Genomic DNA, 7,463 nt, shown 5'->3' with positions numbered 1-7,463 from the left:
CTATAGATAGAACTTGAAATAGAAGATAATAAACTTTCTAACACATATTTTTTCATTAGTATAAGTAATAATTATTTTAAAAATCGTTAGATCTGTTAAGCATCTAAAAAATTATAAAATAATAATAATAATAATAATAATAATAATAATAATAATAATAATAATAATAATAATAATAATAATAATAATAATAATAATAATGTAACTTCACACTATTATTTTAATGGACTCAAAAGTTTTTTTTACACTATTATTTTAATGGACTCAAAGTTTTTTTTTTTTTAATGATATTCGAATCAATTAAAATATGTTACATTTTTTTCACAGCTAGAGTTTAGTTTAATTGAGTCTAGATATCTTATGTGTCAAACTATGTTATCTTTAAAAGCAATTTAATCACAAAACATTATCTATTAAATATAGATTTGACTTGAATTAGACTATTTTAAAATTTATAAAATACTAAAACTATTAAAATTGTCACCTTAATCATATTACAATCTTTAGATAAAGTTTTGTTTTAAAACACTATAATAACTTAGAAGGGATGTTACATATTCATAGTTTTAATTTACATTATATCTTAATATCTTACTCAACACCTTAAATATCACTACTTTTTGTTAGAATATTTTGTAATTATCTTCCTTAATGGAAATTTATGATAATGTTGTTAAAACAATTTTTTTTATTTTATTAATTTTATTAATACTCAAGTTTCAATAGTACAAAGGAAGACATAAAATGGAAGAAAGTAGTTACATAATAAGTATGAAAATAATTCAATATTGTTTATTGATCAACATTATTTATAAAAATTGTGTAGGAATACAATTTCTTTTATGAATGCTTCACTCAAAAGTTCTTCTTAGAAATTACAACTTTTTTGTACATTCTTGCGTGCATGTATTCATCACGTTATTTGCAAGGTCATGAGCGCCTGATAAGAAAGCAAAGTCCATGGTTAAAATTATAAGCAATAGGAAAGCTAATTAACAAAGTTATGAAAAAAATAATTAATAAAATGAAATCTAAATAAAAATGTAAAACTATCGAAACAAGTAAATATTTTGAGAGAGCACATACCGTTGTTGTAGGACCTTCATTAAGTCACAACTAGTAAAACATTTAAAAATATGATCAGAGGATAATTTGTTGCAGTGTGATAAACAATCTTGAAGACATTTTTCATATTCAGATTGAGATTTAAATTCACATTTGAATGCACATTTAACATTGCATAAAAAATCATCAGTTTTGCTATTTAATTCAGCATGTGTAAAACTCAAAAGAATCATCACCATAACTAAAACTCCAATAGCTTTTATCTTAACTTTTTCCATATCTCTTTCGTAAGTTTTCTAAGGATTCAAAATATGAATAGAAGAAAAAGTCTTTGGTATTGTTTTCAAAAAGCCATGAATTTATAGAGAAATAATTATTATACTTTCTTACATTAAAATATAATTAGTCAATAAAATTTATTGAAAAATAAAAATATTAATAAATTATTTATTATATAAAGATATTATTACTTTAAATGTAAATTTTGACAATATTTCATATTTAAAATCCAATATTTAAATATAGAAAGCAAAAAACATAAGGAAAAAAACATTATACTTTTTCATTCTAACAATATTTAGTCAACAAAATATACTTTGACTTTAAAGGTAATTATTTTGACTTTAAATACATTTAAGATATAATTACTTTAAATGTAAACTTTTACTACGTTTGATATTTAAAATCCAATATTTAAATATAGAAACACGTAAGTATACTTTTGCATTCTAAAAAAATTTAGTCAACAAAATATATTATAATTAGAAAAATATTATTATTTTATATATTATTTTATTATATAATTAATATATTCAATGAATATAATTTTTGACTTGTCATAAATTTTAAATATAGTATTTAAATAGTTTATATAAAAGATGATTATATATATATATATATATATATATATATATATATATATATATATTTATATATATATATATATATTTATATGTATATTGTGTGTGTTTGTGTATATATATGCATTTGTGACACTCCGTTTGGTTCGCATTTGCTTTTTGGTAGCCTAACTCATAAGAACTCCATGGTTAAGCGTGCTTAGCCTAGAGTAATTATGGGATGGGTGACCTTCTTGGAAGTTTTCTCGGAAAGTGTGTGAGTGAGGAGAAAACACACTGGAAAGCCTCGTGTTGATGTGTGGGGGCAGTCAGCAGTCCCTGTAAGTTGTCGGGGCATTACAAATGATATCAGAGCCTAGCCTCTCCTAGTACGGTGTGGTTCGAGGACGAACCAGACGGAAGCTGGTGGGCATGTGACACCCGGGCACTGACGAGGGCGGGGAGTGATCGCCGGTGCAAGAAGCATGGTGCAGGGGGCACAGACAAGGAGCGGCTCCTGGCAGGCTTCGAGTGGAAGGGGCACATGGACGAATCGAACATACACCGGAATGAGAGGGATCTGGAGACTGTATAGGTATGAGACTATACAGTTGAAGGATAGTTTAAAGGAATTGATTTGACTACTCATATCAACAAATGCATTTGCTTTTCGGTAGCCTAACTCATAAGAACTCCATAGTTAAGCGTGCTTAGCCTAGAGTAATTATGGGATGGGTGACCTTTTGGGAAGTTTTCTCGGAAAGTGTGTGAGTGAGGACAAAGCACACTGGAAAGCCTCGTGTTGATCTGTGGGGGCAGTCAGCAGTCCCTGTAAGTTGCCGGGGCGTTACAATCATTCCCTCCCTCTTTAAAAATGATTTTTCCTTAAATCGCATGTTTAGGTGTAAGAGGAATCAATGTGATTTTAGTGCCCTTGTGGAGGAAAGTTATTTTGTTGGTATAGCCATCATGAGTGGAGTTATGATCACATGCCATGGCCGACCAAGTAATACATGTCCAACATCCATTAGAACAACATCACATAAAACATTTTCCTCATAGTTGCCAATGGATATTGGTATGGTTACTTATGTATTGACTACTATGTCTTCATCCTCTGTTATCCACTGAAGCTTATAAGGCTTGGGATGAGGAATAATAGGTAAGGCCAACTTGTTCACCACTCTAGAACTACAACAATTGCAAGAGGAACCACTACCCACAATTAAAGAACAAGTGTTTTCAAAGATTTTGAATCTTGTTCTGAATAGGTTTTCCCTTTGTGATTGTTCTAGTTCTTTGGATTGAATTCCAAGAAGTCGTCTGACCAATAATAACTCACCTTCACAAGGTAAGGCTTCTTCCTCAGATATAGAAGTATCTGAGTCACTAGAAGAATCTTCATTGTTACTTTGGTGGTCCAAGAGATAAGTAGACCTTTTGTGAGGACATTCATAAGAATAATGTCCTCGTTCTCCACATTTAAAACATCTAGTCTCTCTATCCCTTTGTTCTTTTGAAGATTCTTTGTGAGGTGTATTTCTTTCTCGCTCTCTCTCTTTTTCTTTACCTCTCACTTTCTCTTTTTCATGAGGTTTTTCATACCTCATTGGACTACCCTCCCTCTTAGGATCTTTCCTATACATGGAGGTGCTAGGGGAAGTCCTTCTAGTGGAAACTTTACTTCTAATTTGCTCTTCCACTCTCACACATAGCTGGACGAAATCATTGAGATCTAAATAAGGTAAAAGCTCTACCTTATCTCTGATCTCATAGTTCAATCCTCTCTCAATTGTGTGTTCTCGTGATCATTATGCATTGTACCTTGGACACTAGAGTGACTCATTCTTGTGAAGTAGAGAAAAGGTTTTCACAATGGTTTGAAAGGCTTCACAAGTGTTGAATCAAAAACTTTTCAAAGCTTTGTTTTAGGATTTTTTTTGGTGAATGACTTCTAGAGAGATTCTAGAGGTGAAGAAACCGAATAACTCCCATGAAGGAGAGGTGAGTCATGATGGACAAGTTTAGAAATCTTGTCCTTACTTAGCCATAGTTTCTCCTGATGTTTCTTACCCAAGTTTCACTATAGAAGTCTTTCAAAACGTTTTTTGAATGCAACTATGAGATGCACCTAGAAACCAAACGAAGGTTTATCTATATGGTAGCGCACCTGTTAGGAAACAGGTTGGCTTCGTTTTACACTAAGAGGAGGGGGGGGGGGGNGAATTGGTGTTAGTTCAAATTTAAAATCTTTTCGCAATCTTGGTATGAAAATTCAAAGCTTTTGATCTTTCCTTGAAATGCAAGTTATTGAAAAATGTAATGCAGCGGAAAAACGTAGTTGACTACTAAACAGGTATAGTCGACTGAATTTAAAGAGTGCAGGGATAAAGAAAATCAAACACTGATTTTTATACTGGTTCGGCCAACAATGCCTACATCCAGTGTCCTTCCAACCTTGGAAGCAAATGCACTATAATGGTTGCGGTTTTTACAGCAAGGAATTTATAGAAGCACCACGCAAAAATATAAATCTCCTCTCTAACCCAAAACCAAATATAGCTGCACACAAAAACCAGAATTGCAGCAAGAATCCCCTCAACGTGTCACCAACACTCTTCACAGGATGCCAAGCCTATCACAACACGCTTCACAGGTTGCTAAGCCTATCACAACACACTTCACAGGTTGCCAAGCCTTCAATCAAATGCAGCAGTCTTCACAGGATGCCAAACCTTCAAGATCAAACTAGAAGCACCTTCTTTGTGCAGATGTTGATCAAACAGTAAGCGCAATTGACTCCTCAATCTGAATGTCTCTCAAGACAGATCACCACCGTTTTCTTGGAGAATTCTTGGACCTTCTGAAACTGAGAGCTTTCTTTGAAACAAGACAATGAAAATGTTAGATTACAAAAGTCTTAGAACAATTCTTGTCTAGTTTCTATTTATAGTTTTCCTGTCAGTCTCAGTCGAATAGCCTACTAATACAATCGACTGTATTAAATTAGTTACAACAGACAGTCAACACACAGGCTCCTTAGTCAACAAAATCAATGCACATTTATGACAGTTGACCCAATTAGTTAATCCTAACTAACTTTTGAAAATATAGCCATTGGAGCAAGTAGGCAAAACAAAATTCCAAATAAACCAGTAATACAGTCGAATAAGTGATTCACACTATCGACTGACTCATGAAAAAACACTTTGAAATTCTTTTCATGTCAAAATCTCATCAAGTACACGTGCACAAAATCTGTACAAAGATTTTAGCTTAGTCGACTCCATTACTAATGTAGTCGACTGAACTGGACCTTTGTCACAACAAATATAAGTTCATAAAAGTACTTTTGAGCTTTTCTTCAGAAATGTGTAAAGGTAATCAAAATCATTTTAACACACATTTCAATACAAGCATGTTCCAAACATATAACACATAGTCAATCATAGGAACATCCATGCAAAATAACAAAACATGATCAATAAAGATGTTGCTCAAAATAGTATAGCACATCAATTGAACATGTATCACTAGAACATATGTACTGTTATTAAGCAGTGTGTTGTCATCATCAAAAACCAGTTTGATATAGAGTTTGTGTTGTCAACAATCTCAACAACACCTAGATATCACAAAGACGTAAAACGGAAATAATCAACAAGCAAAATTAAAGAAAGAATGCAAGAGAAATGGGAGAAGGAGAGATGACCCTAAGTGAAAGTGCAAGTGACACTTGGAGCCCCTTGACACACTTTCACACTAAGATGCATATGCTAGACTATTACAATTTTTATGGAGTACTTAGAATTGCTAATAAAGCATTTTCCCAAGTCACTCAAGTTTCCAAAGTGAAAGAAAGTTGAACTCAAATGTTCCGTGATATTAAAACAAAACTACAACAAAAAGTGTTTGCAATTGAGCAACCAAGTGTGGTTGCTGTTTCAAAGTGCTAGATGCCAAATTTTTGTACGTTTTTTTGGTGTTGAAAAAAGGGTTGGAACAACAATGTTCAAGTTCTCTTGGAGTCCAAGCTTGTAGCAACTTTAACAAGTCTTCCACTCCTTAAGATGCTACCCCTTTGGAGAAGCAATCTGGAAGCTTGAATTTCACCACCACTTTGCAGTAGGCCAAACAAACCAGCAAACACAGTGAGTTAGCACAAAATGCACTCTGCACCAGATATTTTAGTGAAAAGTAACGTGACAACAGAGTGGGAAGTAAATAAATGTGATTTCTAATGAACTTGGTCAGCTTCTGATTTAAGTGACGAAACTGTTTGGTCAGCTTCAATTCATTTTTTTTGCTCATTAACTGATAGTGACAACATTATATGACCATTCTTTTTGAAATCAGAATTGTTGGTGCATTCATGACTGGTTTGGTGATACAACATTATTTTGTTAGTCTATTGTGAGTTGCAGCAAGATTTGTGTGAATCCAAGAAAGAATCATTTTGGCCAAGTGTATAAGAAAAGAAAGAAATAATATAATCTGGCCAGAATTGAAAAAGAGTAAAATTAAAAGAAACTTTGACATATATAATTCACAATATGCTATTGAATGATGAACATCTTGTTGCATTATGTATACCAAAATGAATCTGTGATTGCATGTCTAAAATACATGCAAATGTACTCACCAACATAAATGCCTGATAACGATTGAAAAACCGTTATTTTAATGCGTAATTTTGATATCAAATGCACCCTTGTTGACTTAGAAACTTGCTTTGACTCATGATTTTTCTTTAGTTTTGTGAATGAAAGAGTTGAGGACATGTTTTATGATTTTATCATTAAATTCCCTTGATTTTGTAGGCTTTTGGAATGATTTAAAAGAAAGATTGAAGTATCAAGGATTCTGAATGCAGAAAAGTCAATCAATCAACCAGAATGCTGAAAAGTTGACCAGAAAAGTCAACCAGTTAACCACAGTGCAGTTGACCAGGCGCTGAGCGGTAAAAATGGGCGTTGAGCAGCCAATTTTTCACCGCTGAGCGCCATAATGGACGCTGAGTGGTTCTGTGACTTCGAGGGCTACCGCTGAGTGTTCAAATTAAGGCCTGAGCGTTGGGGACGCGGTCTTGGACCTGTTTTTTTTCGATTTTTATGATCTATTTGGGCTTGGGAATTTTTTCTGTTATTTTTATGCCCTATTTAAAGGCCAGAACGTCTTAGGGTTTGTATCTTTTGTTGGCTTAGGCACATAAACACACTTTTCACCCCTTTGGGGGTAGATTTGGAGATGGTGACAACTCTCATTTTCTCCTTTTAGGGTTTCTATCTCTTTCATTCCATTGTTTACCTAGTTTTTCCATGACGATGGAGAACTAATCTTATTTGTTGCTGGGAAAAGATGTAACCTCTAAACTCTCTTGTATTTGAATTGTTCTTGAATATATATGCTTCTTCCATTAATTGCTAGAGATATTTTTCTTTGCTCAAATGCTTGTTATGATTCATTCATATTTGGCATAAATCTTATGATTTGTCAATATCATGAGGAGATATCGCACTCTTAAGGTAAGTGGATTTGGAGGTAGTGACAACTCTCCTC

The sequence above is a fragment of the Vigna radiata genome, chromosome 5 (assembly GCF_000741045.1).
Source record: "Vigna radiata var. radiata cultivar VC1973A chromosome 5, Vradiata_ver6, whole genome shotgun sequence".
NCBI lineage: Eukaryota > Viridiplantae > Streptophyta > Magnoliopsida > Fabales > Fabaceae > Vigna > Vigna radiata.
The sequence above is the reverse complement of the archived record's forward strand: the minus strand, read 5'-3'. Positions refer to the sequence as shown.